The sequence below is a fragment of the Pleurodeles waltl genome, chromosome 3_1 (genome assembly GCF_031143425.1).
Source record: "Pleurodeles waltl isolate 20211129_DDA chromosome 3_1, aPleWal1.hap1.20221129, whole genome shotgun sequence".
Lineage (NCBI taxonomy): Eukaryota > Metazoa > Chordata > Amphibia > Caudata > Salamandridae > Pleurodeles > Pleurodeles waltl.
Window position 1 is genome coordinate 1,897,227,317 of NC_090440.1, and position 15,789 is coordinate 1,897,243,105.

The window sequence follows — 15,789 nt, forward strand, 5'->3', positions numbered from 1 at the left end:
CAGTTTCTCTTAAAAGCTCATCTTCTGTCAGCTTGTAAAAAGAATGTTGCAAACTTCATACATGTAATGTTTAGTTTTTGTATAATAAAACTGGTTTATTCAAATTGTTGGTTGGTAAAATTTAAAACACATTAGGAGATAATTTGCTAGGGGGGCCCCGAAATTTTGACTGCCTAGGGGCCACCACAGGGTTTAATCCAGCACTGTTGTTGCAAAAATCCTGTACCATGCAGATCACAAAGTGCACATAATGTAAATAGGTCAGTGGGTTACTGCTTTGTTTCAGAGAGATCCTGATGTTACTTGCAGGTTATAACTTAAAATCGTAATATAGAACAATGAGCAATTAACTGTCATCAAAGATCTGCATGCAAACTACGAGGTATAGATTAGAGCAGTGGTCCCCAACCTTTTGACATCTGTGGACCCCCACTTTATCATTACTGGAACCCAGGGACCTCCACTGAATAATTATTGGAATCCGGGGAACCCCTACTGAGTCATTACTGAAAGCTGAGGACCTAATCTGTTAATATTATTTAATTTTCTAAGCAGTCGCAGACCCCCTGAGGAGCCTTCGCGGACCCGCAGGGTCCCCGTACCACAGGTTGGAAACCACTGGATTAGAGCGTTATGATTTTTTCTTCAGACTTTCATTATCCTAATGTTGAGAAAAGGGTTAATTTCAATAGAAATCAATTCTTCTTATTAAAGAGAGTCCCCAACGACTGTGTTATGTTTTAAATTCTGAGTTTGTGCTTCTTCAGACCACGTCCTTATTAATAATGCTGCCTACCAGTATGGGTGACATGTGACTCCTACACCTTGGAGCCATCTGTCTTATACTGATTTACACACATATGATGATTGTCTCGGCCGCCCACCAACGAAAAATCAAGAAAGCAAGGAAGGATGCACTCCGGGAGTGCATCAACTCCTCTGCACACAACTCGAAGGAACTCTTCTTAGTCATCAACGAGTTTGCAGAAGCCACCTGTATCCCCCTGTATCAGGACCTCTGTGACAAACTTGTCTCCTTTTCTCCTTTTTCCACTACAATATCCAGGACATCTACAACAGCTTTCTGCCCCCCAACCCCCAATGGAACCTGCGACCAACCCATCCCCCCCCCCCAGAACCCGCCCACACCATCCACGACTGGTCCACGCCCACCACAGAGGAAACAGTCAACATCATGAACAGCACCTACTCCAGAGCCCCCTCCGACCTCTGCTCGCACCACATATACATCAGAGCTAGCACATCTGTCACCCTCGCGCTTCGTAACACTATCAACTGCTCCATCAGCACGGGCACCTTCCCTGAAGACTGGAAACATGCCGAAATACGCCCTCTCTTGATGAAACCTTCGGCCGACCCATCAGAACTAAAGAATTTCTGGCCCATCTCGTTGCTACCCTATCCCGACAAAGTACTAGAGAAAGCAATCAACGCACAACTACGGAGTTTCATCGAGGCCAACAACTTTCTGGACAGCTCCCAGTCTGGCTTCGGCAGAAATCACAGCACGGAGACAGCACACCTGGCAGCCACCGACGACATCTGATTACTCTCAGACCACGGCCACACTTCAGCACTCATACTCCTCGACCTCTCAGCAGCTTTCGGTGGTCTCCTACAGCACTATGCGCACCAGACTCTACGACATAACAATCTGCAGAAGAGCCCTTTAATGGATCCACTCCTTCCTCTCTGGGAGGACGCAGAGGGTCAGACTCCCGACCTACAACTCCAGACCCACAGGAGTCAACTGCAGAGTCCCTCAAGGATCTTCACTGAGTCCCACGCTGTTCAACGTATACATGGCCCCTCTTGCGGCCATCGTCAGAAGCCACAGTATGAATATCGTGTCATATGCCGATGACACACAACTCATCATTTCCCTCACCGAAGACCTGGACATGGCCAAAAGGTACTTTCACACAGGAATGGAAGCCATCGCCACCTCAATGAGAGAAAGCTGCCTGAAGCTCAACTCGGACAAGACGGAGCTCATCATCTTCGGAAATGTCACCTCAGCTTGGGATGACTCACGGTGGCCCACACCCCTAAGTGCCCCCCCTGCGCCGACTGAGCATGCCCGCAACTTAGGAATCATCCTCGACTCCTCCCTCTCCATGGCCCCCCAGGTAAACTCTGTTGCCTCCTTCTGCTGGCACACACTCTGCAAACTCCAGAAGATCTTCAGATTGATCCCAGCAGACTGTCGCAGGACAGTCACTCACGCCTTAGACATGAGCAAGTTCGACTACAGCAACGCACTCTAGGCCGGCACCTCTGTCGCGTAGGCTCTCATTATCCTAATGAGACTACTGGATTTCTGGGCGGCAAGATCGTTCACAGTGTGGGGGACTAAGTCTGACCCACGGCGAAGGACCCTTGTCACCCCAAATCCGGGGTAAGCTCCGGCTAACTAGCAGTGCCTTATCTTTCCCAAAGGGAAGAGACAATGGGGCAGCCGAGGACATGACATCTTATTTCTTCCCAGGGAGGTCGTGGTCACTCAGGTCACAACCAGTTCTCTCATACACAGTGCGGTCTCATATATAAATGACAAAGGCAGTTTGAGTTTTAAAGAATGGTTTAATAAAACAACTGCATTTTAGATAACAAGGCGTGAGCCGCAATAACCAGAACCATACAACACAGTAGGATTGAAATAGTAACGAGAAGAGTGAAACATAAGAATAATGCGATCATATTGCAACTAGGTTACGTTCTCTCTCTAAGTTATATTTTGAGCACAGCATGTTAAGCTCTAAGCCTGCCTTTCAGGTTCCCCCGGGAGGACATCAACCCTCATACCTGAGCAAAAGCCTGTGATCTGGATCAGCATCTGCAACAGGGCAGTCAGCATCTAGTTGTGGGTTCCTGGTCGGAATCTCCCTCTTACGTGTACCAGGACTAGAAAGTGTTTTTATAACTAACACACCGGTAGTCTAAGAAACGTCCCTACGTAAGAATGTGTACTGTCTATGAACCCTGAAGACTAAACTTCTACCACGTCTACCGGCAATGTACCAGACTGTATAACTGACTGAAGCACAGAGCGAGCAAGAATGTATTGTTTGAGAACTTCAGTGCTGAAGTAAGCTAAACAGTGTGATAGAAGAAAAATAAAACAAGACCGTGAAACTGGTTATTGCAAAATAACAGTGCAAGGCTAAATAAAATGCATCTAGGGCAAAGTGCACAGAGGCCTAATACTTTAAGCAAACACGCATAAAGCTATATTAAAAATGGCTACACTACACCCTCTCCTTGTCGGTAGAAAGTGGTTCAAGTCAAAGCTAAAAGTGCCCTAAGCTAAAACATAATTAAAAACCTACAGAATTTCAACAAGTCAACAGGATAACAAAGCACACTAATCCTCAATTTAAAAATAAGCATGTGGCTGAATGCCGAATTCATAGAACAGTGTCAATTTAGACTAGATTCAATAAAAAAAATTGTCATGGAAAGCAGGAGATCCTCCACTTCAGCAGATGACAAAACCGGAAAATCCACGGCAAAGACTATTAAGGAGCAGGTGTGTTCCAAAGCCCCAGTGTCAACCAGGGCGGCATCCCGTACAGAGCCTGTGAACAAGTTAATATCAACTTCCTCCAGGAAGGGTATCTCGTAATCAGCCTCACGAAGCAAACGCAGCTTCAGCGCGCATGTCTGGCAATGAGCCCTCATCGGGAACATCAACAGATCAGCATCAACCACTGGGGGGCGTTGCTGTGAGAGACAGACATCTAGTGCATGTTCCAAATCGCACCAACACCACCGAAACACGGGCTGCACACAATCCAAAACCGGTCTGAATGACAGAGACCAGCCACACTCCAAATGTCCCAGGAGTATTGCTCCAAAGTGCAGCATCATGCGTTCACAACATAGCTGCGCTGATGGGAGCGCCCACATTCGTCCTTGTTGCGGCGGAACAGCCATTGCGGAAAAACAACAGCAACAGCAAAATGCCGGCTAATAAGGCCAAAGTTATCGGAAATCCCCCAAAAATGCTTCCGAAAATTGAATGAATAGCCGAAGGTATTAAACCGAATATGGAAGAGAAGGTGTGAACGAAACCAACACCAACAGCTTTGAAAAAATGCGCTAATCCATCCGTGCTGGACGCAATAAATATACGTCCCATGAGTTCACCAAAGTGGCCCGGAAAGTTGGTATTTAACAGGGACTGTATTTCCGCTGATGACCTTGCCACCTGAAGCGCGTAGGTCTCGCGTGCAGATGTAAGGGCCACATGCTTCTGAAACAATAAAGCCTTTAGTCTACTTAACTTGTCGAAATTCACCTTGGAAGTAGCAATGTGAGGCCAGATATCTGCTACCTCCCTTAATTTAGTGGGGGGAAACAACACACTCCCGCAGCAAGTAATGACCTTAGTGACCGAAACAACGTAAACTATTCCGGAACGCATGCCACAACAGTCTTCACTATTGAGGAGGATGTAGCTGCCGTTTGAAAGCACCTGGAATGTGCGTTTAATCAAGGGGACCAGAACTCCCTTCAGATAGCAAGCCAAGTTCGCAACCGAGGCATTACATGCCCCATGCAACGACAGCTGCTTACAAATCATCGACTGGCTGACTGAAGTCTCGCATTCACTACCGCTAAGAAAGACCTCTTTCATGCCATTGAGGCATTTGTACAAGAAGGGAAGCTCCCACACCTCATGGATATAACTATCTCCCAACTACTCATATCTGCCTACCGGAACATGTTTCAAACAGGAAGTGAACTGTAATGTAGAAATGGGCAGATTAATAACCCCGTGTATCAACCACTCTGCAGAGGGGATCTCAGCTACGGTAAAAGGCAATCTTTCTAATTTTTCAATGTTGAGCATGACATAAGTCACCTCCTTCTTAGCCATTAGTTGTTGTTGTCACGTTAAATTAAAGGGAAAAAAGATCTCCCTGGCACTGATGTGCTGCCACGGAACGCGACCCGCCTTCAATGTCTGAAGTGTCCAACCCAACTGCATAATGGACCTGGTCTGACTTTGTCCATGATATAAAGAAGACATCTCCGATCGTATTATGTCTATCGCAGAAGAAACAATGTTGTTAATCTTATATATTCGGTCGGACAAGGCGTGAATTCCATTATCCACAACAGCTAATGCCTTCTCCATATTTTCCTGATCTATTTGCCTTAACCAGGCTGCAGCCTCCTGCTGGGAAAGTTTCCATATTTAATTGTATACTTTATACAAGAAACGCTTCCTATGTGGTATCTTTGGGCCTGACAAAAAATCTTGTAAGTCAGTGTTATTAGACAGGAGAGCGAGATGTGTCTTAACTGCATCTAGCGAGGATGATTTTAACCACTGTTGGCACAATTTGCCCACACTATGGTGGTCATTACAACATTGGCGGTAAAAGCCACTTACCGCCGTGCAGAAGACCGCCAACACACCGCTGCGGCCGCGGAAATCCGCCACAGCTATTATGACCCACATACCCAAATCCGACAAAATTCCGACACCCACACAAGTCCACCACACCAAAGGTCAGTGATAAACTGGCAAAAACAAAACCTCCACCGTCACGCCAACAGAAATACGCCCATGCTATCACGACCCACGAATCCACGCAGCGGTCTTTCAACCGTGGTATTCCATTGGCGGTACACACTGCCGCGCTCAAAATACACACAAATCTCCAAAACACCGCCACATTGGACAATTCAAAAGACACACACCTGAGACACATACACACACCACTCCCACACACTCAATACTACATAAAACACACACCCACATCACCCACAAACCCCTACAACAACAATTGAGAACGAAGCACAGAGAGAGACACCACCATCCACAAACTAGCAGCCACAGACGCTCAACACCATCACCCACACTACTTCCACGCACAAAACATCACACACCACTACATATCACCACACTTATCACCACATACACCACCCCACACATCACCTACACCACCCCATGGCACGGCAAAGACACCCCAGGTTCTCGGAGGAGGAGCTCAGGGTCATGGTGGAGGAAATCGTACGGGTAGAGCCATGGAGAAGAATAGTCGACAGGGTCAACGCAGTGGGACAGCACCCAAGAAATCGGGACGACATCAGGAAGAGGTGGAACGACCTACGGCGGAAGGTGCGTTCCGTGGTCCCCAGCCCCAAACCCCAGTACAGCGAACTGGTGGTGGACCCCCACCTCCTCCCCCACAACTAACAACATGGGAGGAGCAGGTCTTGACAATAATGCATCCTGAGGGCCTCGCAGGAGTCGGTGGAGGAATGGACTCTGGTAAGTCAAATCTTAACTATCATATCCCCCACCCTACCTGCATGCTATCACAGACCCCCACCCTCGCCCCCACCCCTATCACTCAAGCTCCTCACAAATGTACCAATATCACAAACCACACATCCCAACACCAAGCCCTGCATGCAAAAACAAAGCATGGACACCCATCACTAAAGCATGCCCACTGCAAATACCCATAACACCCCCCTCAACCATCATCACACAAGCCCACACACAGGAATGCCAGCACTGGGGTACACGGTCACCCACCCATTGCACACCATGAAACACACAGATGCAATAATCATGCCTTTCCACCCCTTCAGTACCACTACCCAACGTCACCAGACAGGAGGGTCCAGATATCTCCACCCCACCCACAGAAGAGGCCCACAGTGATGACAGCAGCTCTGTCCAACTGGACCTAGATGACCAGCCCGGACCATCGTGGGCCTCGGGACAGTCGGTTCCCCTCACACAGGCACAGCCCACCACAGACCTTCCACCCTCTGGTAACACCAGCACAGCACCCACCCAGCGGGCCCATACCCCGTCCCCAGGACACGTCAATCAGCTGTGTGTCCACCACTACAGGGAACCCAGGATAACCCACCACCCCAACAACAACAGGGACCTGGGGGCAGTGGTAGTGGGCACACGGTCCAGGGGACGGAGGCACAGGAACACAGGGGAACTGAGAGGGCTGCCGTGCGACAGGGGGCGGACAGGCCTAGGGAACCCACTCTCCACGAGGCCCTCTCCTCCATCATGGGAGCATACCACCACTCCCAGGAGATGATGGCAATGGTCCTGGCCAAGTTTCAGGAGACCCAGCGCCTGCAGGAGGAACAGTATATGGGCTTCAGGGAGGAACTCAGAACCATCAGCACCGCCCTGGGCACCATCGTAGGGGTGCTGAAGGAGATACTCAACACCAGGAGGGACACTGTGGCACTCCAATGGGCCCCTGACACTAGCCAGGACGATGAACTGCCCACCACCTCTGCCGGCGCTAGTGGACAGGAGGCACCGCCACAGGACCACCACACCAGCACCCCACCCCCTGCAGACGGAGAACCACCCCGCAAGCGGTCCCTGAGAACCAAGAACAAGACAGAGCACGATGGCAAGACCCCCGCCAAGAAGTAAGACCACCCTGATTGTCATCCTACTGTCCCACTTTGTAACCCTGTCCATCTTGGAACTGCCCCAGCTCCACTTCCTATGCCCATATGGGCAATGCACCTGTGAGACTCATAGACTGGACTCTGCCATGGACAGTCCTCCACCATCACCCCTCACCATTTTACAACCCCCCTCCAATATTTAGCACTTAAATAAACACCCTTGAAGCACAAAACAACCTGGAGTCAGTCTGTGATTTAGAAAATGTATTATAGCAATGACAGTGACAAAATGCGTTCTCAAATGTAATGTCAACATACCTATGTCACACATCTCAAGTCCATGAGGAATCTAAGCAGATGACACACGTTGGAAACCACACCTGTGAAACCATAATGGAAACGTACAACTCAGTTACCATATACTGGTTGAAATCGACAGACAGGATAGAGGTAGAAGTGTGAAAGTACTTGTAGTAGGCAGGAATGTATTCTCACCTGTGTGTCACTGGAAATATTGCTGGATAACTGAGTCCCTGTTGTCAATGTCTTCTTCCTCTGCTTCCTCCTCATCACTGTCCACAGGCTCCACAGGTGCCACAACACCGTCATCTGGACCATCCTCCTGCAGAAAAGGCACCTGGCGTCGCAAAGCCAAATTGTGAAACATACAGCAGGCCACGATGATCTGGCACACCTTCCTTGGTGAGTAGAATAGGGAACCCCCTGTCATATGGAGGCACCTGAACCTGGCCTTCAGGAGGCCGAAGGTGCGTTCGATCACCCTCCTAGTCCGCCCATGGGCCTCATTGTAGCTTTCCTCTGCCCTGGTCCTGGGATTCCTCACTGTGGTCAGTAGCCATGACAGGTTGGGGTAACCAGAGTCCCCTAATAGCCACACCTGGTGCCTCTGGAGTTGACCCATCACATAAGGGATGCTGCTATTCCGCAAGATGTAGGCGTCATGCACTGAGCCAGGGAACATAGCATTTACCTGGGAGATGTACTGGTCTGCCAAACATACCATCTGTACATTCATCGAATGATAACTCTTCCGGTTCCTGTACACCTGTTCACTACTGTGGGGGGGGACCAGAGCTACATGGGTCCCATCAATGGCACCTATGATGTTAGGGATATGTCCAAGGGCATAGAAGTCACCTTTCACTGTAGGCAAATCCTCCACCTGAGGGAAAACGATGTAGCTCCGCATGTGTTTCAGAAGGGCAGACAACACTCTGGACAACACGTTGGAAAACATATGCTGGGACACCCCTGATGCCATGGCCACTGTTGTTTGAAATGACCCACTAGCAAGGAAATGGAACACTGATAGCACCTGCACTTGAGGGGGGATTCCTGTGGGATGGCGGATTGCTGACATCAGGTCAGGCTCCAACTGGGTACACAGTTCCTGGATTGTGGCATGGTCAAACCTGTAGGTGATGATTAAATGTCGCTCCTCCTTTGTCAACAGGTCCACCAGCGGTCGGTACACCGGAGAATTCCGCCATCTCCTCACATGTCCCAGCGGACGGTGTCTAGGAAGCACAACAGCGACCACAGAGTCAAACAACTCAGAGGTATGTACCCACAGTCTACACAGAACACGAAACATAATCCAAAAAGTTGCCTGTATGTGTGTTGAGTCTAGGCCTAGGTATGTGTGACGCAGTTGAAAATGAAGCCATGTGGGCCCCTGAAATGGCGGCTGCCTGACCTCTAAAGTGGGACAATGGGATGTGAGGTAACTGCGCTGGCGTTGTACACCGTCACGGTAGGCGGTCGAAGACCGCGGCGCAATGCTGCATTGGTTAACATTGGACCCTATGGGTCCCAGGAGCCAATGACGAAGTGCGCCAGCATTGATGGTACGCACCGCCGCGGACGTCACCGCCATTTTCTATCTGTTCAATCACTCGATACCTGATCTTCGACAGGAGAGGACCTACACTGCAAGTGCCTCTGTGACCTCGGTCTGGAAGAGACAATGGCTCGTGCGTCTGGGGAAAGGGCCCCTGCCTTCACTGCACAGGAGTTGGAGAAGCTTGTGGACGAGGTCCTCCCCCAGTACACGCTACTCTACGGTCCTCCAGACCAACAGGTAAGTACACAGGGAGCACGTTGTATGGGCTATGCCTGAGTGGAGGGGGCTGGTTGTAAGAATGAAGGGGCCACGGTTCTGCATGCGTGATGGACTGTGAATGCATGTGCCACATGGCAAGGATAGGGATGTGGGCCCCTCACTTCGACGGTGCAGTTGCTAATGACTTCTCTTCTTCCCCTGTACATTTCATTTAGGTCAGCGCCCACCAGAACAAGGATATTTGGCGTGCCATCGCCAAGGACGTCCGGACCCTGGGGGTCCACCACAGATGGAGCACCCACTGCCGGAAAAGATGTGAGGACATTCGCCACTGGAGCAAGAAGACGGCAGAGGCTCAGCTGGGGATGGCCTCCCAACGTGGGAGGGGTGCCCGTCGCACCATGACCCCCCTGATGTTCCAGATCCTGGCGGTGGCCTACCCGGAGTTGGATGGGCGCTTGAGAGCATCACAGCAGACACAAGGGGGTGAGTACAACATCATTCTGCGGACTTTGCGTGCTGTGAAGGTGTCTGGGTGGGGGAGGAGGGCTGTGGGTTCCCCTAGGCCAGGCTGAGTTCCGTAGGCTAGGCCCTTCCGTAATGCAGGCCATGTGGCACTCCACCCCACCTCTGTAGAGTGCCAAGTACAGGTATACATGCCCCTGTGTCATCTATGTGTGCAGATGTCGACCATAGCCATGTAGGCCATATCCCAGGCACTGCATCTGTAGAGCCCAACAGCGCGGCTTAGTGCAGAAGGCTGCTGTGTCTGTATTGTCCGCCAACGGTAGCGGTAAACCATGCACTCAACCTGTCTTTCTTCTGTCGTCCCCCCCTTTTTGTGGTCTCCCTGTTCTTGTGTGCATCAGCATCATCAGGCGTAGGTACAGTGGCACCGGAGCACGAGGGAGCTGCATCCCACATGGCCATGGAGGGCCACACCACGGACTCAGAATACACCAGTGGGACGGAGGGTGAGGGGAGCTTCACGGCGGGGACAGGATCAGCAACCAGCGACACAGACTCGTCCTCCGATGGGAGCTCCCTTGTGGTGGCCGCAAAATCTGTGCCCCCCACTTCTACAGGTACAGCCGCCACCCCCCCTACCAGCACCGCCCTCCCAGCAGCCCCTCAGCCTTCTCCCTGTGCCCGCTCACCCAGGAGGGTGGGCATCACCTTCGCCCCAGGCACCTCAGCCCATGCCCCTGTCACCTCTGCTGCCCTCAGTGAGGAGGCCATTGACCTCCACAGGTCACTCACTGTTGGGCAATCTACCATTTTGAATGCCATCCAGGGTGTAGAAAGGGAATTGCAACACACTAATGCATTCCTGGAGGGAATTCATCCTGGTCAGGCTGCCCTTCATCGAACCCTGCAAACTCTGGCCTCAGCACTGATGGCAGCCATTGTCCCTATGTCTAGCCTCCCCCCTCCAACTTCCTCCACCCAGATCCAATCCCCTCCACCCCTGCCTATCCCAAGCACACCATCAGACCAGCATGCACACACCTCACCACACAAGGGAAGCTCAGGCAAACATAAGCACCACACATCCCACAGGCACTCACGTAAGCATCACACACATACAGACACACCAACATCCACTGCCTCCACTGTGTCCTCCTCCTCGTCGTCTCCCTCCTCCCTCCCAGTCTCGTCTACACTCTCACCTGCATGCACTACCACTACAGAACACTAGGTCCCGCACCAGCACACCCACCACCACACCCCGCTCAAGTACACTCACCACCCCCACTACCATTTACACGTCCCCTGTGTCCTCTCCCAGTGTGTCTGTGACGCCTCCTCCAAGTACACAAACGCAGGCACACACCCACCCAACATACATCCACCTCACGACAACCTCCAGCGCATGCACCTGCACCCAAAGCCACAAACGTTACACCTCCTACAACCACCTCCTCTTCCTCCACTCCCAGACCCCCTCCAGCTACCCGTCCCAGTGTTCCTAAGCAACTTTTCTTGACCAAGCTTGACCTCTTTCCCACCCCCCCCCCCTCCAATTCATAGGTCCCGTACTAGCACCTCAGCCAAAAAATCTCCGGGACCAGTGGTGCCTGTTGTTAGAGGTATGTGGAGTGCACCGGGCACCAGGGCAGCCAGTGTGACACGGAGCCACAGCACAGCCAGTCCCCCCCCCCCTGGAAGCACCAGAAGTTGGACAGTGCCCGGCGGGAGTGGGGAAAGACTCCAGCCAGCAAAGCCGCTCACAAGGGTCCCGGGGGGAGTGTCCACTCAGCTGTGACTCCTCCCAAGGTGGGAAAGGGGCAGAAGAAATCGCCAACGTCTGGGAGGAGCAGCACGGCAGAGAAGACCGCCATCATCCCCGCTGCCCAGGAGGCCACCGCCAGCCCAGTCGTCACTGGCCAGGAGGCCACCGCCAGAGTCAGTGCCCAGGAGGGCAGCCCGATCGTCACTGGCCAGGAGGCCACCGCCAGAGTCAGTGCCTAGGAGGGCAGCCCAATCATCACTGGCCAGGAGGCCACCGCCAGAGTCAGTGCCCAGGAGGGCAGCCCAATCGTCAGTGGCCAGGAGGCCACCGCCAGAGTCAGTGCCCAGGAGGGTAGCCCAATCGTCAGTGGCCAGGAGGCCACCGCCAGCCACAGCCCAGCTGCCCAGGAGGGCCCCGGCAGCCACAGCCTAGCTGCCCAATGAAGGACCGCCAGCCACAGCCCAGCTGCCCAGGAGGGCCACCGCCAACCACAGCCCAGCTGCCCAATGAAGGACCACCAGCCCCAGCCCAGCTTGGCAATGAAGGACCGCCCTGGCAAGCACGGCTGAACAGGGCAAGCACCGCTGAACAGGGCAAAGACTGCTGAACAGGGAAAGGACCGCTGAACAGGGCAAGGACCACCAAGTCAAGCACTGCTAGCCCATGAGCGGCAGGGGCAGTGACGCAACTGGGACCGTCACGGGGAGAGTGAAGCACTCTGGGCACCAGTCCCCCTCCAGAACCAGTGGAGACATGCATCCACTCAGTCTGTCCTGCACAGGATGAAGCACTCTGGCCACCAGTCCCCCTCCAGAACCAGTGGAGAGATCCATCCACTCAGTCTGTCCTGCACAGGATAAAGCACTCTGGGCACCAGTCCCCCTCCAGAACCAGTGGAGACTGTTCTCCACTTGAGAGACTGTGGCTTTGTACTCCCCAGGATGGAACAGTGGGCAAACCACCCACAGTAGAGACTTGAGAGACTGTGGTTTTGCACTCCCCAGGATTGAACAGTGGACAACCCACCCACTGTAGGGACTTGAGAGACTGTGGCTTTGCACTCCCCAGGATTGAACAGTGGGCAAACCACCCACTGTAGAGACTTCAGAGACTGTGGCTTTGCACTACCCAGGATACATCAATGGGCATGGAGCCCCCTCGTGGATCTGGCGTGCTGCACTCATCTGGCTGAGGTGCCCCCCCCTTCCCTTCCCCCTGAGGTGCCTGTTGTATTTGTATCTGATGCCCCAGCAGTGTTCTCTCCGTTTCTGGTCAGGTATCTTGTGTGGGCCTCGCCCATGCATTTTGGGCCCAGTGGTCCACGGACAATGACTTGTGCATTACCTGCACTACTATTCGTGGTGTATATTTTGTTTAATGTGTATATATATATATATATATATATTGGTTACTGTATTTTGATATATTACAATGGTTCCACTCATTTCCTTTGGTCTTTGCATTCTTCCGGGGGGGTTGGGGGTTGTTACTGTAATGTTTGGATATGCATTGGTGTGTGTGTTGTAGTGGGTGAGGGTGGGGGTGGGGGTGTTGCGTGTGTGTGCCCCTGTCTTTTGCCTCCCCCTCCCCTATGTTGTAGGTGCAGTACTCACCGTTGTCTTCGCTGCCGGCGTTGATGATCGTCGTACAGGAGCAGGAAGACTAGTGCAGGAAGTATATGGAGTTCCGGCTCCATGGTGTCCTCCTTCCTCGTGAAGTGGGTAGAGGTGAGCGTTTTCCCTTTGAAATGGCTGTTTCCGCCGTGTTTTTATCTGCGGTGAATCCGCCCCGGAAAAGGTGGCGGATTGGTAGGTTGTGATATTGTGGGCGGTACATTGTCTTCCGCCTGTCTGTTGGCGGTGACCGCCGCACTGTTTGTTTGTACCGCCGTGGTGGTCGGAGTGTTAAAGTGGCTGTCTTTGTTGACAGTTTCTGCCACAGTCATAATTCCCATTTTTTTACCGCCGGCCTGTTTGCGGTCTTACCGCCGCTTTAACACCGTCCGCCAGGGTTGTAATGACCCCCTATATGTAGTAATTATTTCAGCATGTTCTGGTGATATATAGCGAGGGTCAGACCCACTCGTCCGGAAACCCCCCGAGGAGGTGACAAAACGTTGATGACACCCGTTGGTGTCTATGGGCCACAATAACCACCCGCCCAGATGTGTCAATGAAGTGTTAAATGTACCATTCTGGACCCAGTCTGAAAGCTCACTAAAAGTGGCATTTATGTATTTCTGCCAGTTTTTTTTTGCAGGGACAGGGATACTAGGCATATTAAATTCTCTAATTGTTGCTAAGCCTAAACAGCTAGTCTGTTGTACTGTCTCATTTTAAAAAATCATTTGGACTGGAATGAGACATGCTCTAAACAATGTTTCTCTACCCCTTGTCTGCCAATGTTTTGTACCCAAAACACTTTTCAAATTGACATTATTTGACCAATATTCATAACCTTCAATTGACAGTCGGGAAACAAAAGAATCTGAGTATATGAATTTCGTATTAGACAACAACATTTGTTTATCTTTAAACGGAGTTAACCTAAAATAATATGACTTAGCATTCATTTGATGATGCCCAGAAAGTACGTAAATTTGTCAGAATAAGTTTTGGAACTCCCTTGCGGGGGAGTTGGGCAATGCTCCCATTGCGTACAGTCAAATGTCGTTTTTGGACTACTTGCTTTATGTATAAAATGGTGCCCATAATAATTATAGCAAAACATGTCACCATAATTGTCTTTAAACTGGTAAACATCTTCATTTTCATAGACAGTATAATATTGTAATTCAGTCATCATTGAATCAACTGTCTTCACATCCCAATCATCAGATACAATGCCTGGTATTACTATATCATTCATAGATAACTTTAGGACATACAGTATTTGAATTATCTCAGTGGGACCGTATATATATCAAACATTACTTTATCCCACACAATCCCATCCGGAATCGGTACTGCAGAAATGTTCACAAAGTACAAGTCTCTTCGAACCCTATGTGATGAAAAATGTGGCATCAACACCTCCTCCGCCTGTTCAACCGCTGATCTCTCAGGAAGAAAATGACCATGTATCAACAGAAAAAAGGTAATGACAAACCCTAACCAAAGAAAAAATGCTATCATAGTCAACAAGAGCCACTGATAGTTCGATGGAAAAACAAAATACGTATCCTTAAGCCAACACATCAGCTTTCAGCTTACGTGGACCTGATAGGTCAGAAGTCAAAGAGGCAAACGAGTCCGATATACCATCGTTGGTGTTGGCAAAGTAACCATAGGCAGTTCGTTCAAAAGGTGTCGCCGTATTCAATGGAGGAGTTGGTGTTTCTCGCGGTGGTACACTGTAGATAGCACCATCCGTCACGTCAGTAGTCATGGTGACTTGATCAAAAGTTTCTAAGTTATGTGTTATCAGTGGAACTAATGCGAGACCATCATCCACCCTCCCCAAGCTCAGAGAGGCGACAGTGTTGGTATAGATAACTTGAAGCGGAACATCTTCCCCAGTAGTGAGAGGGATTTGGGAACTACTGGACGTTCCTCCTGGTCTGCTGTGTAGAATTGGCCACATGCTGTAACTTGACATTGTCAATGGAAACAAAGCGATTTTCTTTGGCACCCAGCAACGGCGGCAGAATAACAGTTCTCGTTACGTGTATCCCCAACACAGGGACTGGTGCTCAATAAGAAGAAACACAAAAGGATGATGGACGGAGTGCTGACAATGCAAACACTCACCTCCAGTCACAGATCTTGGTTTAATCCATCGTTCTTTTGCTCACCATGCCACCCCAGTTTGGACCAAGCCATATGCAAATCAGTCTTGACCCTGTCCCTCATGGGAACAGTCCAGCCCGAACTGCCAGGCCGGGTCCTCCCTGGACTGGAAAAAAGCATCCTGGGACTAGTTTCAGGGTATCACCCTTCTTCAGCCAGGCTAGCTTGATTCCAGTGGCACAGTGAGCAAGTGAGCCACGTCTGGGCATACCCTTCCCACTTAGGGCAACTTTAGCAACACAAAAGGATGA

The 15,789-nt window shown here is 50.9% G+C and overlaps 1 long non-coding RNA gene across 1 annotated transcript in view; it reads right to left on the bottom strand.

Moving 5' to 3' along the window:
- LOC138283477 (uncharacterized) overlaps positions 1-15,789 on the bottom strand; it is a 111,355-nt gene that overhangs the window by 38,961 nt on the left and 56,605 nt on the right. The window lies entirely within an intron of this gene.